Source organism: Narcine bancroftii, chromosome 5 (assembly GCF_036971445.1).
Source record: "Narcine bancroftii isolate sNarBan1 chromosome 5, sNarBan1.hap1, whole genome shotgun sequence".
NCBI classification, from domain to species: domain Eukaryota; kingdom Metazoa; phylum Chordata; class Chondrichthyes; order Torpediniformes; family Narcinidae; genus Narcine; species Narcine bancroftii.
Window position 1 is genome coordinate 2,003,513 of NC_091473.1, and position 24,354 is coordinate 2,027,866.

Consider the following 24,354-nt stretch of genomic DNA (forward strand, 5'->3'; position numbering starts at 1 on the left):
GGGATAGTGCCGGAGGATTGGCGCATTGCGCATGTGGTTCCGTTATTTAAAAAGGGTTCAAGGAGGAAGCCTGGCAACTATCGGCCTGTAAGTTTGATGTCTGTGGTAGGTAAATTAATGGAGAAAATTCTTAGAGATAGTACTTATAAACATCTGGATAGACAGGGTCTGATCAGGAGGACTCAACATGGATTTGTGGGAGGAAGGTCATGTTTGACCAATCTGATTGAATTTTTTGAAGAGGTGACTAGGAATGCGGATGAGGGTAGCGCAGTGGATGTTGTCTATATGGACTTCAGTAAGGCCTTCGATAAGGTACCACATGGAAGGTTAGTTAGGAAGGTGCAGTCTTTAGGTATAAATTTTAAGATAGTCAAATGGATTGAACATTGGCTGAAAGGGAGAGGCCAGAGAGTGGTAGTGGATAATTGTCTGTCAGGTTGGAGGCCGGTGACCAGTGGTGTGCCTCAAGGATCTGTATTGGGCCCATTGTTGTTCGTTATATACATTAATGATCTAGATGATGGGGTGGTGAATTGGATTAGTAAATATGCAGACGATACTAAGATAGGTGGAATAGTGGATAATGAAGAAGGTTTTCAAGGATTGCAGAGGGATTTGGGCTGCTTAGAAAAGTGGGCTGAAAAATGGCGGATGGAATTTAATGCTGATAAGTGTGAGGTGCTTCATTTTGGTAAGAAGAATCAGAATAGGACATACGTGGTAAATGGGAGAGCATTGAGGAATACAGAAGAGCAGAAAGATTTAGGAGTGATGGTACATCGTTCCCTGAAGGTAGAAACTCACGTGAATAGGGTGGTGAAGAAGGCTTTTAGTATGCTGGCCTTTATCAATCATTGCATGGAATATAGGAGTTGGGAGGTGATGTTGAGATTGTATAAGACGTTGGTGCGGCCTAATTTGGATTTCTGTGTGCAGTTCTGGTCGCCTAATTATAGGAAGGATATAAACAGAGTGGAGAGAGTGCAGAGAAGGTTTACCAGAATGTTACCTGGGTTTAAGCATCTAGAGTATAGGGAGAGATTGGACAGATTAGGTCTTTATTCTTTGGGGCGTAGAAGGTTGAGAGGGGATTTGATAGAAGTATTTAAGATTATGAAAGGGATAGACAGAGTGGATGTGGATAGACTATTTCCGTTAAGAGGAGGAAAGATTAAAACAAGAGGACATGAGTTAAGAATTAAGGGGCAGAGGTTTAGAGGTAACATGAGGGGGAACTTCTTTACTCAGAGAGTGGTAGCCGTGTGGAATGATCTTCCGGGAGAAATAGTGGCGGCGGAGTCAATTGTATTATTTAAGAAAAGTTTGGACAGGTATATGGATGAGAAGAAGATAGGGGGTTATGGGCATTGTGCAGGGAGGTGGGACTAGAAAGGGGTGTTTGGTTCGGTGCGGACTAGAAGGGCCTAATGGCCTGTTTCCGTGCTGTAATTGTTATGTTATGTTTAGGCTAATCTACTGACATTTGATGACTTTGGGGGGACTCTCTTTTGCTTCTTTTGCTTCCTTTGCTCTGACCGTAACAGGCACTTTAGGCAATTTCTGCTGATGGTGAATCTGTCTGCCTTACAGCAGGCAAAAGCAAGTTCATGTAATATGACACTGTTTTATTACATGACAATAAAATAAATCTTGAATAGTTTCCACCTTTGGGGAGATTATAGACTTGCACCTCAAAACTTCTCTGTTCATCAATGCTCCTTGGAGTCCAACCATTTACTGTACACTCCCCCCTTACATTCAACCTGACAAAGTGCAATACTTCATAGACGTCTGGATTAAACTCCATCAACTATTTCTCTGCTCATATCTACCATATATTTCAACATACAAGTCGACCGGCAGATAGGGCAACCTTTTTTTTTAGCCTCATTTTAATAGTTTTGTGTAATATCCCGTGTATAAGCCGACCCCCATTTTACAAACTATCCGGTCTCTCAGGAACAACCCAAAAATTTTAAAACACCCCAATTGCAAGCCACAAAGCTGTAAAATAAGTAAGTTAAAAACAACCCTCGGCCTACCAGGCAGGAGCAGTGATGGCCCACAGAGCTGGAGCAGCAACATCGTGTTCCCGGCGGTAGCAGAAACCTCGGCCTACCAGACAGCCGCGGCGATGGCGACCTCAAGGTCCCAGGTATGAATGGTTATGGCGGAGCCCGGTGGTGGGGAGGTGTTGGGGAGCTGCGGCATTGGCGGTGGGGATGAGCTTCCAGCATCGACTTATACGCCGAATCGATATCAATCTGTTTTGTTTTGCTGAATTTAAGGACTCAGAAGTATATCCAGCGTATAAGTCGACCCCCCCCCACCGCTATTTTTGAGATTTCACAATTTGTCTTATATGCCGAAATATATGGTATGTCATCTGCAAACTTACAAAGAGGTCCCAGCACTGAGCCCTGCACCACTGGTTAAAGACCCCTAGTCAGGGAAACTCCTCTCCATTACTGCTCTCTGTCTTTAATGTCCAAACCAGTTTAAACCCAATATATTAAGTGGAAATCTTGTGCCTTGTGGATCAGCCTACCATTGAAAGGCCTTGTCAAATGCCTTACTAAAGTTCATGAAGGACATCATCCACTCCCTATCTTCATCAATCTACTTCGCCTCCTCAAAGCTCCTGTTTGAAGACATGACCTGCACTGCCCAAAGCCAAATGCTTTTCCAAATCCACAAAGAATCCTCTCCAACTGCTTCCTTTCCACTGACGCAAGGCTCACCAGTCCATAATATTTCCCTCCTTAAACAAAGTTGGAATATTTGTTTACTGCCTTTGATGCAAGTGAAATCTACCGGAGGTGTTGCTATTGAAAATATTTATTTATACTGTTAATTCCATTGTTTATTGTGAATTATATTTCAACAATTCATCATTTGGCATGCGTTACCTGGGAGTTAATTTTAAATATGTTTTCAATTTCATTCCCTTCCCCATGTTGAGTTGAGTTTGACACAGGCTCATGAAGCCTTCTCTGAGGTTGATTTGTACAGTGCAGCCATTGTTTACACAGCTCCAGGCAGTTGTCTGGCTGTATTCAAGTTGTTGCATAAATGCATCCTGAATTTTGGTATAATCTTTAACTGTTTTTAAATGAGTTTATTACGATATCGGCCAGACATTTCTTGCTGAATGCTGTGGTGCTGTCCGAAAGTTGGAATGATCTGCAAACTCTTGGTTTCCTTGAAGTTCATTTTTGAGGTTGGAGTATTGAAGGACAGGGAGCTGAGGTGGGAAAATAGATTGTAAAGTAGATCAGATATGATTTTAATAGAATAAAAGAGTAAGACATTGAGATTCTTCTTCCCATTATATCCAATGTCATTGAACTTTCAACAGGGCACAATTGTATCAGTTACTTCTTGAATGGAGATAGGAAGATTAGCTGCCAGAAAGAATCACAGGAGCACAATGTAGGTTGGTTGGGTATCCTGATATTCCTAGTAAATATGGGGTAAAAGACAGGATTCTGTTGACAACGTGGTTAAGTGAAAAAAGCACACATAAATGCTGGAGAAACTCAGCAGGTCAAACAGTGCCTATATGTAGCAAAGATAAAGATACATCACCAACATTTCAGGCTTGAGGTTTCCCCACACCTTGGTGAGGGGCTCAAGCCTGAAACATTGGTGATGTATTGTGGTGATATGACCACCAGCCTACTGCAGGGGGCAATATCTGTACCTGCAGGAAGATCACCTAAGGGGCTGACTCCACCTGGCTGGCTGTCAATCAGCCGACCCGAATATAGACCTGATCTGGCCCCTCCAGAGCCAGTCACATGGGAGCCACCAAGGCATGACTTTGACTGGAATAAAACCTTTTGAGTTTTGTGCTTGCTTGCTGCTACTGCAGCGCACCACATGTATCTTTACCTTTGCTACGTAAAGGCACTGTTTGACCTGTTGAGTTTTTCCAGTATTTGTGTGTTTTTTCCCAGTAAACATCCTTCCTGGTATCTGAAACATTAGCTTGGGATTAAGGTGCACCAGCCAATATTGTGGATGAAGCCTCCCAGTGTGTTACCCGAGGCAGTGAGGAGGACATCAGGGTAGATGAAACCAGAACAAGGGGACATAGCCTGAAGATTCAGAGGAGTAGATGAGGAAAAACTGTTTTTCAATGAGAGTAGTGAATCTGGGGAATTCTCTGCATAGGGAAGCAGGTGAGGCTACTTCATTAAACATATTTAAGGTTCAGTTAGATTGATTTTTACATAAGAAAGGAATTAAGGGATGTGGGGAAAAGACAGGTGGGTGGAGTTGAATCAATGATCAGACCTGCCATGATCTTATTGAATGGCAGAGCAGGCTCAACGGGCCGGATGATCGACTTCTGCTCCTATTTCTAATGTTCTTATGTTCTGCAAGCCTAGAGATGGAAAATTTACTTGAGGTTGAACAAGGTTGAGTTTTTGACTGGGGAGGAGTTTTGATTGAGGAGGAGGTGAAGAGAGGGATGTGGAAGGAACATGAGGTAAAATAACTAGGAAAGGAAAATGAAGAAATTCATGGGGTGATAAGGGCACAAATAATGAGATAAATGTAATGCAAAAGGACTCTGACCAGCAGAGGGAAGAGTCTGGGAGAATTTGCAGTGCAAGATAACGCTGCACAGACTGCACCTGGCAACCTTCCACTGTGATTCTAGGGGCATCAGAAGCTGAGGTACTAGGGGCATCAGAAGCTGAGGTACTAGGGCATCAGAAGATGAGGCACTAGGGGCATCAGAAACTGAGGAATGAGGGGCATCAGAAGTTGAGATAGTAGGGGCATCAAAAGCTGTGGAACTAGGGGCATCAGAAGGTGAGATACTAGGGGCATCAGAGGTGAGATACTAGGGGCATCAGAAGCTGAGGAACTAGGGGCATCAGAAGCTGACACACTAGGTGCATTTGAAACTGAGGCACTAGGGGCATCAGAAGCTGAGGAACTAGGGGCATCAGAAGGTGAGATACTAGGGGCATCAGAGGTGAGATACTAGGGGCATCAGAAGCTGAGGAACTAGGGGCATCAGAAGCTGAGGAACTAGGGGCATCAGAAGCTGACACACTAGCATTGGAAGCTGAGGCACTAGGGGCATCAGAAGCTGAGGAACTAGGAGCATCAGAAGCTGAGACACTAGGAGCATCAGAAGTTGAGGAACTAGGAGCATCAGAAGCTGAGGAATTAGGGGCATCAGAAGCTGAGGAACTAGGAGCATCAGAAACTGGGGCACTAGGGGCATCAGAAGTTGAGGAAATAGGGGCATCAGAAGCTGAGGAACTAGGAGCATCAGAAGCTGAGGAACTTGGAGCATCAGAAGCTGAGGCACTAGGGACATCAGAAGCTGATGAACTAGGGCCACCAGAAACTGAAATACTAGGGGCATCAGAAGCTGAGGTAATGGGGGCATCAGAAACTGAGGCACTAGGGGCATCAGAAACTGAGGCACTAGGGGCATCAGAACTGAGGCACTAGGGGCATCAGAAGCAAGAATTTGGGCTATTGTTCACAGGCTTCTGACTTATCAATGCCTTCATCACTCTCATCTGTTCTTGGTCCCTTACCCAGTGCTCTGAGGTCCTTTATCTTTGTAAAATATTTTTGAGTTTAACATATAAACCTAAATACAAAATTTTAAGGAAAACGCATAGCAAGCCATCCCACATAGATAAGTCCACAAAAAGGATGGAACTACATTGAACATTTCCTTAATCCACGTGAAATGAGTTATGAATTAATCTAAGATTGCCATGTTAAACCCATATTTATAAAATTAATTTTAAAAAATTAAAAATAAAAACAAACAAAAACTAAACTGAATCTACCCCCACCCTCTAATCAAAATAACCTTGTAAAAGAAAAGGGCTAGGTCCTTAATTACTAGTGAAGTTTAGTTAGAACCATAGAACATTACAACCCAGAAACAGGCCCCTTCAGCCCTTCCACAATGAGCCGTACCATTTTATTTTGCCCAGTTCTACTGACCATCACCCAGTCCATAGCCCTCCATGCCTCTCCCATCCCTGCACCTGTCCAAATTTTTCTTAAATGTTAAAATTGAGCCCACATTCACCACTCCAGCTGGTAGCTGGTTCCCACCATTCTCTGTGTGAAGACGTTCCCCCTAAACTTTTCCTCTTTCGCCCTTAACCCATGTCCTCTGGTTTGTATCTCACTTTCTCTCAGTGGAAAAAAAGCCTGTCTACATTTACTCTATCTATCCCCCTCATAATTTTGTACGCCTCTATCAAATCTCCCCTCATTCTTCTTCACTCCAGGGAATAAAGCTAAAACTCTTTTTAACCTTTCCCTGTAACTCAGTTCCTGAAGTCCGGGCAACATCCTAGTAAATCTTCTCTGCACTCTATCTATCTTATTGATATCTTTCCTGTAGTTAGGTGACCAAAACTGCACAAAATACTCCAAATATAGCCTCACCAATGTCCCAACTCCTGTACTAAATATTTTGATTTATGAAGGCCAAGATGCCACTCCTCCCCCATTGTATATGATTTTGCTTGATCACCAAATCCTAATTTGGGGTCTAACCTCAGTTGGCTAATATGTTTGTTGTGGACAGGTATTGAATATGAATACCTGAGAACAGGAACAACGTTGCCTTTTGATAATTTTGGTATGTTTACAATGCCGTGTGTCATATTTTTGGCAATGAATAATTGAGAGCCTTTGTAAACTAGTTTATTTTCATCTTCTCCTGTCAAAACAGATGACTGTTTTGTTGAAGATTCCTTATCCAATAATATCCCGCATGCAACATTGTGATCTCAAATAGCTTTGAGTAACCTGTGCTATGAAAGCTCAAATTCAATTGATATGCAGAAGTATAATGCAGAATGAACCATTGGAAACGAATGTTTGACAGATATTGAGTTCTACATAGAATATTACAGCATAGTACAGGCCCTTCGGCCCTTGATGTTGTACTGACCCATTTCCTTAAAATGTACTAAACCCTCCCTGCCCTGTAACCCTCCACCTTTCCTCCATCCATGTGCTTGTCTCTCTTAAGTGCCCCTAATGTTCCAGCCTCCACCACCATCCCTGGCACCCAAAACTATCTGTGTAAAAATACTTACCCCTGATGTCTCCCCTAAATTCCCTCCCTTCACTTTGTACATATGTCTTCTGGTATTTCCCGATCCTGCCCTGGGAAACAGGTGTTGGCTGTCCACCCTGTTTATGCCTCTCATAATCTCGTAGACCTCTATTAAGTCTCCTCTCATCGTCAGGGGTGTAGCCAGTTTCTGACATTAGAGGGGCAACGAGCACATAAAAAAGGTGCCACAACAAATACCAGATGGTGAGCAGTGGTTGAATGGTGGGCCACTGCAGCTTCAGACTGCAGCAGGGCCTGTCGGGGGGTGGGGGGGGGGGGGTGTGGGTGGTGGCAGGGGCTGGGGGGGTTGCTGACAGTGGCAGATCAGGGGGAGGGGTAACAGGCTCCCCCTGCACCCCCCCTGTCCAGCTATACCACTGCTCATCCTTTTACGTTCCTAAGAGAAAAGTCCCAGCTCTGCTAACCTTGCCTCATAAGGCTTGCTTTCCAATCCAGGCAATACTATGGGAAATCTCCTCTGCACCCTCTCCATAGCTTCCAGGTCCTTCCTATAATGAGGCAACCAGAACTGAACACAATACTCCCAGTGTGGTTCTCCACCTATTACATTAAGAATTCTTTCACTGACACTGCACGTTTGCTTAGATGACAGTTTCATTATGAAGGTCGAACCCCTGTCAAGTTGTCATTGTGGAAATTTAATTTCTTTTTATCCTTCTTTCCAGAGCTGTGTTGTTCCAAATAATAAGCAGAAAGGTGTGAACAAAGCAGAAATTCATTTCTAGATACCTAAGAGGCAGCTCAGAACGACTCTCCATCAAATTCACCCTCACTGGAATGCATTTGGCTGTCCCCCATGCAGCCGAAATTGCAGCCTCTTTTCTTGAAACCTGACTGTGGTTTGGTCCGACAGTGCCCCAGATACTGGGCATCTGGTGAATAAGCCTAGATGGTGGTGCACGAGGTGACAGCGGCCACTTCGGCTTCCCACAATGGTGAAATCCTCAACCCACTATGTTGTGATTGGGAAGCACTCATCAAAATACAAAACATGAAGTGGACTTTCAAATCATTGGATCGGTAAGACTCTGTGCGGTTTAAACTTACTGAAGCAGGGAACACAGACTGCTGCAAACCACGGAGCTGATCACGGGAGATTCGTGGGAGGCCATTAGAAGCGCTGCAGGAGAAGGCAGAAGCATGGAAAATGGGCTGTTAGTGAGAGTTAACTCATTCAGACCTGTGCTCCTGGCAATCTTACTCTCAAATGTAAGATGGTTGGAGAAAAAAATGGATTACCTGAGGCTGCATCTGAACCAGAGGGAACTGCAGGGCTGCTGTGCTCTGGTAATTACAGAAACGTGCCTCCAGGACACCACTCCGGACTCAGAGATCTAGCTGGATGGCTTAGTCTTCTTCAGGGCAGACAGATGCTGCAGCTTCTGGCAAGACTCGAGGGGGACTATGCATTTACATCAGTGAGAACTGGTGCACACTTCTGTCTCTGCTGTGAAGACCTTCTGCTGAGCAGAGATAGAGTACCTCCTGGTGAAATGCAAACCCTTTCACCTGCCCAGGGAAATTTCAGTCACGCTGATTGCCACAGTCGACTTTGTGCCTTTGGCTAATGAAGGTGAAGCCGTGAAGGAGCTTTACGGTGCCATCTGTGAAGCCCATGTGTCCCATGCTTGTTGCTCGCAACTTCAATCAAGCCAACCTAAAAATGGTCTTACCACGGTTTCGACAGCATGTGCACTTCGCCACAAGGGGAGAGAACACTCTGGGTTGGGTGTACACCAATATAACTGGTGCATACAAGGCTGCACATCACTCCCACCTTGGTTATTCAGATGACATATCCATCCTGCTAACAAAGCAAACTGGGTCAGTTCACAGAGAGATCAGGATGTGGCCAGAGAGGGTGATGGTGGGGGGGGGGGGGGGGTGGTGGAGAGAAGATTGTAGCAGGGCTGCAAGACTGCTTTGAACCATGGACTGGAGATGTGTCAGGGAAGCAGCCACCTACAATGTTCATGTAAGCATAGAGGAGCACACGTGCTCAGTGACTGGCTACATCAGCAAGTGCATTGAGGATGCCACCGAGATCAAATGCTTCACAACCAGGGCTAACAGAAACCATGGTTGGATGCAGAGGTCCTGGCCCCTCTCAGAGCTCATGATGCTGCCTTCAGGACAAGAGATAGGATGGCAATCTGGAAGGCAATGTGGGGGTACGCACAGAAGATCCCCAGACTGCTGTGCGACACGAAGTGCATGTGGGAAAGGATCCAGACTATTCAGATTTGAGATTTATTGTTAGAGAACATACATGACATCACATACAACCCTGAGATTCTTTTTTTTCCTGTGGGCGAGGCAGAATTACCACTAATTGGTAGTGCAAAAAATAAGCTGTAAACAGTGTAAATGAGTAAATAAAGAACTGTGACAGATAACGAATGTAAACAAACTGTGCAATACAGAGAGAACGAAGAAAATCAATAAAGTGTACAAGTATGAGTCCTTAAATGAGTCCCTGATTGAGTTTGTTGTTCAGGAGTCAATGGTGAAGGGGTAGCAGCTGTTCCTGAACCTGGTGGTGCAAGTCTAGTGGCACCTAGACCTCGTTTTTGATGATAGCAGCGAGAACAGAGCGTGTGCTGGGTGGTGAGGGTCTTTGATGATTGCTGCTCCCCAATAGCAACGTTCCCTGTAGATGTACTAAATAGTGAGGAGGGTTTTGCCTGTGATCTCCAGGTCTGTGTCCACTACCTTTTGGAGGGCTTTACGCTCAGGAGTATTGTTGTCCCCAGACTGTGATGCAGCCGGTCAGCACAATTTCCACCACACCTCTGTAGAAATTTGCCAATGTTTCTGGTGTCAAACCAAACCTCTGCAAACTCCTGAGGAAGTAGCGGCGCTGAGGTGCTTTCTTCATGATGCCACTGATGTGTTGGGTCCAGGAAAGATCTTCCAAGATGATGACTCCCAAGAACCTAAATTTGCTCACCCTCTCCATTTCTGATCCCCCAATGATCACTGGATTGTATCCCTATGGCATTCCCTTCCTGAAATCAACAATCATCTCTTTAGTTTTGGTGACATTGAGTGTGAAGTTGTTGTTGGTGCATCATTCAGCCAAGTTTTCAATCTCCATCATGTATACTGACTCATCCCCTTCCTTTATACAACCCACTACCATGGTATCGTTGGCAAATTTGTAGATGGTGCTTTTGTCGTACTGAGCTACAGTCGGAGGTGTAAAGTGAATAGAACAGGGGGCTCCGGTACTGCTGGAGATTGTGAAGGAGCAATCCTCACTTACTAGGGTCGGAAGGTGAGGAAATCCAAGATCCAATTACACAGTGGAGTTATTAACTCCCAGGTCTTGGAGTTTGCTGTTCAGTTTTGAGGGGATGATGCTGTTAAATGCTGAACTGTAGTCAATAAAGACCATCCTGATGTATGTATCTTTGCTGTTTAAATGTTTCAGGGCTTTTTGTAGAGCCAGTGAGATGGTATCCACTGTAGACCTGTTCCTACGATAGGCGAACTTGAATAGATCCATGTCGTTACTCAGACAGGAGCTGATCTGCTTCATCACCAGCCTTTCTAAACACTTCCTCACTGTTGATATAAGTGCTACTGGTCAATAGTCATGAAGGCAGGTTACTACACTCTTCTTGGGCACTGGTATGATTGACACCTGTTTGTTACAGGTGAGTACCGTGCCCTGCTGGAGTGAGATATTGAAGATATCCGTAAGATGGTCAGCATACATTCCTATTACTCAACCAGGTTCTCCATCTGGGCCAGATGCTTTCCTCAGATTCACTCTCCTGAAGGCAGCACACACGCCATCCTCAGTTACAGATAGGGTGGGATCATCAGGGGATGTGGGGGTGCAGGGGGGTGGTTCTTCACTAATACTGTCATCAAATCAGGCATAGAAGGCATTGAGTTCCTCTGGGAGAGAAGCTTTGCCATCTGCTACTTTACTGGATTTAGTTTTGTGACAAATTATGACATTTAGGCCCTGCCACAGCTGTCGGGTGTCACTTGTTGTTTCCATTTTCATCTAGAATCTCCTCTTCACCTGAGAGATAGTTTCTCGCAGGTCATACCTGCTCCTGCTGTACTGATCTGAATCTCTGGGCTTAAATGCATGTGATCTGGCTCTCAGCAGGTTCCAGATTTCACTGTTCATCCAGGGCTTCTGGTTGAAGAAAACCCTGAATGATTTGGTGGGAACACACTCATCCACAGCTGTTTTGATAAAGTGTGTGACAGCCTCAATTACTCATTCAGATTCTCAGCAGAATCCTTGAACACCAGCCATTCTGTTGACACGAAGTCCTGTAAACATTCTTCAGCCTCCTGCACCATGTAAACAGTGTTAGGTAGGCTCAATCTGTACGAAGGCAGGAGCACAGCCAGCTCATCAGACTTGTCAAAATCTCGGGAAAGAATAGTGGGCTTTCCTTATCTTGCTGTAGTAGTGATCAAGTGTGTTGGGATCTCTGGTACAACAGATTACATACTGGTGGTAGTTAGGTAGGGTTGTCTTGACACAGGCTTGGTTAAAATCACCGACTAAAATTTGTAATGCACCAGGCTGGGCTGTCTCTTGTTTACTGACCACATCATGAAGCTCCTCAAGTGTCATCAACCAGCATCGAGAGGGATGTAAACTCTGGTGAGAATCACTGATGAGAACTCTCGGGGTAGATAGAAGGTGCTGCACTTAGTCGAGATTTGCTCTAAGGCAGTAGAGCAGGAGGTCAATGTAACTCCAATGTCCGGGCACCACCCAGTATTAACGAAAAAACACACACACCGCTCCCTCTCCCTTTTCCAGAATCCGAGTTCCGATCCAGTTTGTACAGATGCAGTATGACAGATACAGTCTATACAGATACAGTATAACAGATCACAAGTCAACCTTGCAACCTAAGGACAATTGACACCTCCCTTCCAGACTGACTGGACATCTTCTGTGCACGGTTTGGTGATAAGAACTGGATGAGGCCAAAAAAAGCTCTGTGTCCTCCATATGACCATGGCCAAAGTGAGGAGAACTCTATCTAAGGTGAACCCACACAAGGCGGTTGGACCAGACAACATACCTGGTTTGGTATTGAAGGACTGCTCAGAACAATTGATGGAGGTCTTCATGGAGATCTTTAAGATCTCACTGCAACAGACCATCGTTCCCATAGGGTTAAAGAAGGCCACCATCATCCTGGTACCCAAGATGGCGACAATAACAGGCTTCAATGACTACCGCCTTGTGGCACTGATCTCCACCATTATGAAATGCTTCGAGCATCTGGTGATGGACACATCAAAGCACAACTCCCAGTGACATTAGACCCATTTCAATTTGCCTATGTAAGAAAATGTTCCACAGATGATGCAATAGCCTTGTTGCTTCACTCTGTTCTGACCCACCTGCAGATCAATGTCTCATAAGCCAGGCTGCTATTTATTGAATTCAGTTTGGCACTTTCCCCAGAGGCTGGTGAGAAGCTATCCACACTGGGACTCAACACCCCTCTCTGTAACTGGATCCTGGACTTCCTAATGGAAAGACCATAGTCTGTCCGGGTTGGTAGCAGAATGTTGAGCACCATCACGCTGAGCGCTGTTGCACTTCAGGGCCGTGTGCTCAGCCTACTCCTGACAACGCTACTGATCCACGACTGCATTGTCCGATCCAGCTCCAACAGAGTCATCCAGTTTGTAGGTGACATGACAGTCGTCGGCCTCGTCAGCAACGACGATGAGTCGCACTACAGAGAAGAGGTGGAAAATTCCATGAAATGATGCGAGAGGAACAGTCTGAAAGTAACTCGATGTAGACAAGATGAATGAGATGATCATGGACTTCAGGAAGACCAGGAACGACCACTACACAGTGAGAGAGTGGAGAGCACCAAGTTCCTTGGGGTTCACTTAACTAGTGACCTATCATGGTCACTCAACATCTCCTCACATCAGGAAGGCACAACCGTGACTGCACTTACTGAGAAGACTGAAGCGGGCAAGGCTACCGGCCACCATTATGTCAACCTTCTATAGGAGCTCTATCAAGAGCATAATGACCGGCTGGTGCTGAGAAACAGTTCGGAGGCCAATCCACAGGATGGCATAGAGGATCACTGGAGCCTCCCTCCCCCTCCCGTCGACATGATCTACTGGGATCATTGTCTGAAGAGGGTGCACAAGATCATTGAGGACCCCTTCCACGCTGCACACAGCATCATTCAGCTACTCCCGTCAGTGAAGAGATACAGAACTAACAGAGCCAGCCTCTCCATACTGAGGAACAGCTTCTTCTCAGAATGCTGAACGACCAAAGGAACTGTTCACACTTACCATCCAAGACTATCATATTCATGAAACAATATTTCTTTATTTGTTTGTATGGATGAAATACTTATCTTGCATATGTATAATGTCTGCATGTGAGTTATGTCTGGTTGTATCAAGTCAAGTTTCTTGTCATCTAATTGTACAATTATGACCTGACGAAACAGTGTTCCATGGTCCTCAGTGCAAAACATGCAAACACCCAACTTGAGGAAGAAGTATGACACCTTTATTGAAGTGTGGCAGGAGTACCAGAACCACATAGATGCGCAGATATGATCTATATCCACCCCCTCCCCCCCTTGAGTAATGAGATAAGAAACAAGCTGCCCCACTAGGAAAATAAAGGGGAGAGTGAATTGGGGTTGTGGTACAGACAACGTGAGTTTTAATTTTTAGTTTTTTAAAATTGTTTATCCTTTACCCGTTGCAGTTTATTTAACACCCAAGGTTCCTGAACTTTGAGGAAGGTCATGGTGCAAGGCTGTTTTACAAGTGTAACTGTGTGTTTGGATAAGTTGAGGGAAAGGGCAAAAGGGAATAAGGGGAGGGGGAGGGAAAAATACTGGGCTCTGTAAATTATATTGCGAGGCAAGAAAATGTTTTGCATTGCTTGTTTGCATTTACATGAGTCTTTGAAAATATATTTTAAAAAAACTGCCTGCTTATTTTGCCTTTAGGACTGGAGAACACTGTTTTGTTGGGTTGTACTTGTACAATTAATTGACAATAAACAACTTTGTGATGTTTCTTCTATTAAATAAAGAAACTTAGGTTCTTTTTAAAACATCTATATATTAACTAAGCAAACAGCACGAAGGACAGAACATACACATGCCAGACCTCATGTGGAAGCATCCAGCTTGAATATACCCAAGATGCAATAGCATTCCTAGATGCTACATACTCCACCTCAGACTTCTGGTGGTAGCACTCTGTCACTACATCCCCTTTCCTTGAGATGTTTAATCAAATGCGAAAGAGTATTTAGAGGTGGTTTGGGAGGAATTGTTAGAGCAGCTTGCACACACACATTTTAAAACACTGAATATTTGCAGGACTTTTGCAGAATGCTTTTTGCAGGAGGCAACAAAGTATTGACAGCAGCTTGCCTGGGAGAGCATGTGATCTTTGCAGGCAGAGGAGAACAGTTTTGCTCTCAGAGAGGGAGGGTGTGAAACAGGGAGGAGAGAGACAGAAATCCATTCCAGAAGGACAAGCTGGCAAACTTTGGAAGGCTGCCTGGTCAAAGGACAAGACTGGCGGTGTGAAAGGTGACCTGAAAGAAACAGGATCGTCTGGAGAACCCTGAAGGGGGCAAGTTTAATCAGCAAGACTGATTGAGAAGGAATCAGTTACGGATGTCCTGGAAAAGGAATCTCTCTCTGAAAACCAGCAGGAACCCTCCTGAGTGGTAACCATTTGTCTATTAAGCACTAAAGACTGGTGAACTTTGTTAATGCTAATTTCTGTGCACAGTACAAGAATTGCCTGCAACCAATGAGATTGGACTGTGATCCAAAGAACTTTTAAAATCTTAAATATACATTACACGCACCTGCTCTTAGTATTAGAGGGGGGATTAAGTAGTTAGGTCGGTAAGTAAGTAGGTTAAGTAATAAAAGTTTAATTCTGTTTTCTTGTTCAATTATAATTAAAAACTACTTTTGTTTAAGTAACCCTGTCTTGTGGTGCATATCTATTGCTGCTGGTTTTGGGGGTCCTCTGGACTCCGTAACACAAACATGACATTAATACAGTATTCTTTCAATTTAAAGTTCAACACAAACATAACATGAACATTAGCAGCACAAATGTTTAAGTATACAGTTCTTTTTCTTTTATAGCAGTGGTTCTCAAACTTTTTCTTTCCACTCACATCCCACTTTAAGTAATCCCTGTGCCATCAGTGCTCTGTGATTAGTCAGGGATTGCTTAAGGTGGGAGTTATGAAACTGTGCACTTAACAAGTCAATGAGGTATGATTAAAACTGTGGTTTTCAAACTTTTTCTTTCCACCTACATCCCACCTTAAATAACCCCTTACTAATCACAGAGCACATATGGTATAGGGAATACTTAAAGTGGCACGTGAGTGGAAAGAAAAAGGTTGAGAGCCACTGCTCTAGGGCATTCTTCAGTCAGATTCTTGACGACCTTCTGTAGAACTGTGTCCTTTTCTGTTTCAGCTGCGATGTGCTTGGATTTCATGTCAGATATGGGAAGAGATTCAGTGATCAGGTTCATGTGGAGATTCATGTCTGTCTCTGTGGAACTCTCATTGTGTGCTTCACTCTGTGTCATTGCCCTGGATAATGCATCAGCTAACACAATAAGTTTCCATGGTGTGTACATCAATTCAAAGTCAAACATTGTAGCTTCATCATCAGTCTTTAGATTCTCGCCGACATCTCACTGAGATTTTTCCTGATTATGGCTATTAATGGCTTGTGGTCTGTCTCTGCCATGCATGTTGTTAGACCATACACATAGCTATGCAATTTCTCGAGTCCATAGACCAGACCTCGACACTCTTGATCAAGAATTTTTTTCTACGCTGTTCTGTGCATAGTCACAGTTAATGTGAATACGCCCTCTTGACTAGGTTTATATGTTTCTTCTATTACAATAAATAAACTTGGGTTCTCTTTAAAACAACTAGATTTATTAACTAAGCAAACAGCACGAAGGACAGAACATATACATGCCAGACCTCATGTGGAGGCATCCATCAAGATGTTACCCTCTCTGACTCCTCCTGGTGGTAGCCCTCTATCACTACAGACTTGACATCATCCTAGATCTCATGGTGACATCAAATAATGTTCTACTGTAGATCATGCAATTATTAACTCAGTTTATCTCTTCATTAGCATGATGTGATCTTTTGAGCATTTCCTGCAACGTTATATTTTGCTGCTTTTGCATATCCCCATGCTCTTTTTCTCTCTCTCTCTAACTGCCCCCAGTAGTCAATCACCAATAGCTTATCACCATTGGATTCATCCAATTACAAATATTCTTTTTGTTCTATCCATCTTCTCCCTATTCCTACTCTCTGCTCCTTGAAACAAGCCAAGTCTGATGAAGGGCATTTGACCTCCCATTAACTATTTCTCTTTCCAAAGATGGAGACTGACCTGCTGAGTGCTTCAAGCACTTTCTGTTTAATTTTACTTCAGATTTCCAGCATCTGCTGTGTTTTTAATTTTCATTATCTTGCTAACTTTGAATGAGAAATGCAGTGCAGAACTGACGCACTATATTTGAGGGCCTCTAGATTTTGTAGTTCTGTGCAATGTTCCTAATCATAACACAATAAATATAAAATCATATATCATCTCATTATGTATGTATGTGTGTACATTACAACTCCGATTATCCAAAATGGTCGGGACCGGGCCCATTTTGGATAAACTGTTTTTCGGAGAACTGGTCATTTTTTAAAAACAACACAGTAGCAACAGCAAATCACTTCTATCAATGTTCAAACAACAGGGAATGCTTTGTAAGCATTAAAATAATGTTTAATTCTCACCAGAAAACAACCTGTGATGTCAGTCAGCTCTGAAAAAATTTCAGGTAACTGAGGATTTCTGATTGTTTTGGATATCATAATTTTCTGACATTTTTTGGAGGTGAAATTACATAATATATTTGTGTGTGTGTATATCTCTCTCTATATATAAGTATATGCATGTGTGTATATATATATATGTGTGTGTGTGTATAGAGATACACACAGACATATATAGATATGTATTTATGTATGTATGTATATATATATGTACATACATGTGTATATATTTGTGTGTGTATCTCTCTCTATATATAAGTATATGTGTGTACATATATTTATAGATATGTATTTATGTATGTATATATATATGTACATGTATGTGTATATATTTGTGTGTGTATCTCTCTCTATAAGTATATGCATGTATATATATATATATGTATTTATGTATGTATGTATATATATATATATGTACATGCATGTGTATATATTTGTGTGTGTGTATCTCTCTATATATAAGTATATGCATGTGTATATATATGTGTGTGTGTGTGTAAAGATACACACACAGACATATATAGATATGTATTTATGTATGTATGTATATATATGTACATGCATGTGTATATATTTGTGTGTGTGTATCTCTCTCTATATATAAGTATATGTGTGTGTACATATATAGATATGTATTTATGTACGTATATATATGTGTGTGTGTGTACATGCATGTGTATATATTTGTGTGTGTGTGTATCTCTCTCTATATATATAAGTATATGCGTGTGTGTATATATATATATTTTTAAAAAAATATATATATACTGTAATTAATATATATTTGTTCATGTATGTCAGTTTGTCAGTTCTCCATGCAAATCAATATGGAGCACTCTAGAAATGTCCAAGGAGGTTCAGTAGGGGTAACATTAATGCTGAATTTCCACATTGAATTTCATTGAATGTAACTTTTAAGGTCATATGAAGTTTAAAATTTTTTAGAAGATTGAACTTGCACCAGAGACATCTCAATGAGTTACAGCGCTGTGCATCAATGTACATTCAGAAACCAAAACCAGTTCAATATGGGCCTAAAAAAGTGAAACAACATTGGCAGAAGCTCTTCACAAGCCCGTAGAGTTAGACAAAGGAGAAAGCAAGAGGAACATCGCCTCACTGTTGATGTTTCCAGACATGCAAGGAGCAGGCAGCAGGAAACAGAACACCAGTGATACGCCTGCCTCAGTGCTCAGGCCTCCAGACAAACAAGGAGCAGGCAGCAGGAAACAGAGAAAAAAATATATGCAGAATTTCTATGAAGTTTTTTTTGTAACTTGTTTCAATCATGTAATCAACAAATGAGTGTTGTATTTCCTGGACAATGCCAGGTATCCTCCTGTTTTGTGTGTGTGTGTGTGTGTGTGTGTGTGTGTGTGTGTGTGTGTGTGTGTGTGTGTGTGTGTGTGTGTGTGTGTGTGTGTGTGTGTGTGTGTGTTTGTCTGTGTTTTCATCTCTCTCTCTCGCCCTCTCTCTCTGTGAAGCATTCTATAGGGATTATGGTAAGTGTATAAGATGATGAGAGGAATTGATCATATGGATGGCCATAGGGTTTCTCCCAGGTCTGAAGTAGCTAACTTGAGGGGTCATAGATTTAAGGTGAGTAAGTACGGGGGGGGGGGGGGGAGAATGTAAGAAGTACGTTTTTCACACAGAGTGCTGGGTGCATGGAATGCGCTGCCGGTAACAGTGGTGGAGGCACTTAAGCATCTTAAAAGATATTTTAGGTAGGAACATGGAGCTGAGAAAAATGGAGGATTATGCAGTAGGCCATTCTAGGCAGTTGTTAGAGCTGGTTATTGAGTTGGCACAACATTGTGGGCTGAAGGGCTCGTTCTGTACTGTATATTTCTATGATCTACAACTTATGAACTTCCTGAAAGGGGCAGACCCTGGTTTCACTGTGGAAGAGCATGCATTTTTACTGCCATGAATAACAGGGATTTCGGAAGTGGCCTAAGTATTCTGAGATGCTATCAGACTCTATTCTTTTCGTTATGGTCGATGGTCTTATCTTGCACATAATGCTATATTCCATTGATTACACTGGACAACAAGTTTTTTAAAAAAAGGTTTCCTGAATAAAAATTGGGGATTATGATGGACAACTTTAAGCTGAACATAATTTCAGGTTTGCTGCATCACGTAGGAAGTTGGAGAAACATGAACTTTCATTGAATTTAGCATATTTAATCACATGCTTTGCTTCAACTAACTTTAAAAAAATTTTGCCGCTGGTTTTCATTTGAACTCAGCACTTGAGGCCTTTCGTGTCAGTGTCAAATAATAGTCAGCCAGTATGCCCTGCTACCCCTTTTCCATGGTCGCAATGGCCTGGCAAATCACCATGTTTAATACTGACTGCACCAAGATCAGCAGGGAAGAAGTCCAGGTGCGAATGTGGAAAATGAATTTTCTATGACATTCATGGTTTCGTATGTTTGAAACATGTTAAAAATATGACAGGAAATCTCAAAAATAGGTTATATCTTAAAGAAGTACCTGAAAGGAAAATGTTATGGTGATTTTTCATGATCAGCATCCCAAAATCCATAAAATACATCCAAAAGTGTTCAGGAAAAAAATCTTCATTTTCCAATGTTATTTGGTCATGATTCAGGACTACATTGTATTGAAATCTATTCCATTCATTAAACTAAGCATATGGTAACATTCGCAATTTCCATTCCACTTCTGTAATTAATGGCTGGAATGAATGCCAGAGATGGAGTTTAAGGCATTGACCTGAGTTATATCATGTGTTTAGTCCCATCATCCAGGCACTTGCCTGTGAAGTTTGCTTAGGACTCCCCTGGTGGCTCAAGCAGGTACCAGAAAGAGGCCATTGTGACGTGCATCAGGGAGTCCATGTATTGAATCATCTGATACTGCCGGTTCTGGAGTGAGCGAAGCCTTAATGCCTGAACCAAGTGGAATCATCTCCATTTCCTCCCATCAGCATGTGTCAGAACAAACACAATGGGAAGCTGGAGAATGCAATGAGCTCTGTGGCTGGATTAAGGAAAGAGGGAAGAGTATAAGTTATTTAATTTTTTTTAGACGTATTGCACAATAACAGGCCATTTCTGCCCACGATCCCGTGTCGCCCAATTACACCTGATTGACCTACAACCCCTGTAACCTTTTTTGGAAGGGTGGGAGGAAACCGGTGCCCCCAGAGAAAACCCACGCAGACACAGGGAGAACATACAAACTCCTTACAGACAGCACAGGACTCGAACCCCGGTTCCAATTGCTGGTGCTGGAACGGTGTTGCGCTAACTATCTCTCAGCAAAACATGAGGGGCAAGTTTTTCTACACAGAGGGAGGTCGATACGTGGAATGAGCTGCCAGAGAATGTGGTAGGGGCTGGTGCAATGACAACATTTAAAAGATATTTAGACATGTTTATGAATAAGAAAGGTCGAGAGCAGGGATTCCCAAATTTTTCCTTTCCACTCACACACCACTTTAAGTAATTCCTATGCCATCGGTGCTCTGTGATCAGTAAGGGATTGCTTAAGGTGGGATGTGAGTGGGAAGGGAAGATTGAGAATCACTGCTCTTGACCCAATTGTTACTGAAATATTTTGCTTGAGTAAAATTGTCATTGGCCCATTTCCTTTGGAGTTATGAAACTGTACACATAATGAGTCAATGAGGTATGATTAAAACAGTGATTTCAAAATTGTTTCTTTTCACCCACATACCTCCTTATGCAATCCCTTACTGATCACAGAGCACTGTTTCATCTTGTATTCATATGTGTGAGTTCTTAAGACAACGCATGGATGAAGGAAAATGTTCTTTACTTTAAAGTTGATATGAATAGCACCATGAGGCCACAAGGCTGCAAGTCTCCATTACAACTCCAGCATACTGTGTGTCTCCTGCTCTGTGTCAGCCCCTGGTTGCAGCCAAGTCTAATCAAACAGTAAGGCAGTGCAACCACGATCACTATCATTACATCTCCCTTTCTTAAAACCAAAGTAGCTTACTTTTAACTAACATGTTTCCTTTGTATAACTCTGCCATTTTAACTTTAACACCAAGAACTTAATTTTCTTTATCAACATGTTTAAAACTTGTTTTGTGTGTTCACATTTACATACACTAAAACTTGAGCGAATAAGATAGCACTACTTCATTCTAGAACAGGAATCTTTAAATTTGCTCAACGAGTCCCTTAGGAGGATTCATGTGTCTTGACGATCTCCTGATTGATTGTTCTTTAATCTGAGTTGTTGCCTCAAACGATGTCTTCTCAGATGAGCATTCAGGTTGTTCAACAGTATCCATCTTTCCACCTACTGTGGATGGTCCCATTTGAAGATCTTGACAATTTCTTCGCAGAACAGCATCTTCATCTGTCCGAATGGTGTAGATTCTTGGTTGGACTTCACTGAGGACAGTTCCTTTCTGAATCCATAAGTTTGCTTTGTCTTTTAGCCTTACTTGGTCACCAGTGTAGAATTCCGGTAGGTTTTTTGTTCCTCTGTCAAAGTAATACTTTTGCTTTTCTTTCTGTTGTTCTTTGAACTTCCTCATTTTCTCCCCCTCTTTTGTTTTTAGGAGGTTCCATTGAATAGGTAGGTTTGATCTTAGCCTATGTCCCATAAGGATTTGTGCTGGTGACATACCACACTTGAGCGGCATTGTGCGGTATACTAGCATGTTCTGGTAGAAATCTGTTCCACGGTCTTTGCCTTGTTCATCAGTCTTTTCACTGTTTGACTGATTTTTTCCAATAGACCATTGGACTGTGGAAAATGAGGACTTGAAGTGGTGTGTACAAAGACCCGTTCTTTGGCAAATTTTTGGAACTTTAAATTGCAAAACTGGGGTCCATGGTCTGTGAAGACCTCGTTTGCACACCATGTCTGGAGAATATGGCTTTCATACCTATTATTACAGTGGTGGTGTTCAGTTTACACACCTCTGGATGCAAGGAGTAATAGTCTGTGACTACAAGATAGTCCTTCCCGTGACATTCGAATAGGTCAGCGCCTACCTTCTGGGTAAGGTCTGTATGGTGCTGGGGATGGTTTTAGTGGTTCTGCAGGATTGCTTTCTGAATATTTCTGGCATATTGTACAGTTTGACACTTCATTTGTTATATCATTGTTGATTCTTGGCCAGTACATCACTTCTCGTGCTCTTTTCTTACACAATCCAAGATGTCCTCCATTGATCTTATTTAGCATCTCTTTTCTCAGAGTCTTTGGGATTAGGATTTTGTAGATGATGTCTTCAACCATTGACAGTTCCAGTACTCTGAAACATCAGGTGAGCAGTCCTGCTTCATGTTGGGTCATCCATCCAAGGTGTTCATTTAATGGCTTTTGAAACAATGCAATCAAGGGCTTTAGGTCAGTCCCTACACTGATTGTTTTTTCTGACACAAACTGATGAAATCTTTCACACGTGTATGTGATGCTGAACAGTTCCTTTTCAATTTCTCCACGTCTGTCATTGAGCGTGATGCATACGCAATGGGTTGCCAGTCATCATATTTTTGCAGAAGAACTGCACCGAGCTCACTATGTGTTGCATCTGATGTTCCCAATGGTGGACAGCTTTCTGGGATCTGGTCTGATGCCCTCACTGCCAATAATATCTCCTACAAATGTTAGTTCCGTCACCCCGAGCTGGCATTTCTCTCTATTCAGCTTCAGGTTTACTTTCCTCGTTGCTTCCAGCTCTTTCCTTAGTCTCTCATCATGCCCCATTCTCGTGGTTCCCCATACTATGATGTCATCCATTGAGGTATCAACTCTGTCCAGGTGCTCATAGACTATATGGATAGTTTTGTGATACACTTCAGGAGCTGAGACAATTCCGAATGGTCACCTTAGGAATCTGTTTCTGCCAAATGAACTATTGAACATGTACAGTCTTAAACTTGCTTCATCCAATTCTAACTGCCAAAATCCTGATGATGCATCTAACTTACTGTGACATGATTTCTTCACGCGTTGGAAGCTTAAATTGTTCTCTCTTTATTGCTTTGTTTATATCTCTTGGATCCAACCAAATTCTAAGCTTTCCATTCTTTTTGTCCACAACAATGAGTGAACTCACCCACTCCATTAGCTCATCTATCTTCTGAATCATGTTCAGGCTTTCCATCCTGTCCAACTCTGCCTTTAGTTGCTTTTGAAGTGCAAATGAAATTTTTCTGCATGGATGTATTATTGGTTCCACTCATGTGTATCCACTCTGAGTGTGTGTTCTCCTGAAAGGCAGCCAAGACCCTGAAACAGGTCATTGTACTCTTTCATGAGTTCATCATAGACTGTCTCTCCTTTGCTTTCCACCACGAGGACTCTTTTTAACAGGTTCAGTTTCTCACAGGCTGTTAAACCTAGTCTGGCCTGTACAACCTTTGGTACCACATGTGCTCTTAGTCCTTTTTTTTCACTTTGACCATGCATTCTCCTTGCACTGGTATATCGGTGCCTGAATATCCTGTCACATTCACTTTTGTTCCATACACCTTTGGTCTCGGTCTAATCTTCTTAAAATCAAGTCTTTGATATTACATTAATTTGTGCTTCAGTATCCAATTTAACTGAAATGTGTATGTCATTCACTTTTAATCTCAACATCCAGGCTCTGCTTTCTTTCTTGTTTTCATCACAATATCTACATAGAATTCCTCTATCTCCCTTTCATCTACTGCATGAACCTTGTTTTGTTGCACTTGGTTCCTACAGCAATGGGCATAATGGTTGCTTTTGTTGCACATATAGCATGTTTTACCATATGCTGGACACTTTTTTGGTAGGTGTGTATGGGTTTCGATTGTCCCTTTAATTTTTGTTCATTGGCCATGTCTTTTTCCACTTTGGAGCACTTTTTGTTAAATGGTTTATGTCTGTTCTTTGTCCCTGCATCCACATTGCAGCTAATTACATTGAACAGCTCTTTTGCCTGCAATTGTACAGTTTCTGTAGCCCTACAGAGTGCCATGGCTTTTTCCAAGTCTAAATTTTGCTCTCTTAGCAGTCTTACCTTTAGACTATTATCTGGAATACCACACACAAGTCTGGCTTTTATCAGCAAGTCAGTCAGTCCACCAAATTCACATGTTTTGCTTCTCTTTCTCAATTCAGTCAAATACTGATCAATACTTTCTTCCATTTTATGTACACATGAAAAATCGGTGCTCTCAAATGTCACATTACGTTTAGGTATGCAGCATGCCTCAAACTATTCCATTATTTTTACAGTTTCATTTTGTCTCCTTCGGCAGCAAATGTGAAATTATTATAGACGTCCAGGGCTTAATCACCCACGACATGTAAAAAAACTGACACT

At 42.4% G+C, this 24,354-nt stretch overlaps 1 long non-coding RNA gene across 1 annotated transcript in view; it reads left to right on the forward strand.

Annotated features, from left to right (window-relative positions):
- The window catches only part of LOC138763030 (uncharacterized), a 35,695-nt gene extending 26,704 nt beyond the window's left edge, over positions 1–8,991 (forward strand). Inside the window, exon 5 of the long non-coding RNA XR_011357288.1 lies at positions 7,810–8,991. This is a non-coding gene — a long non-coding RNA (uncharacterized lncRNA). The remainder of the gene's footprint in view (positions 1–7,809) is intronic.
- The last annotated feature ends 15,363 nt before the right edge of the window (positions 8,992–24,354 follow it).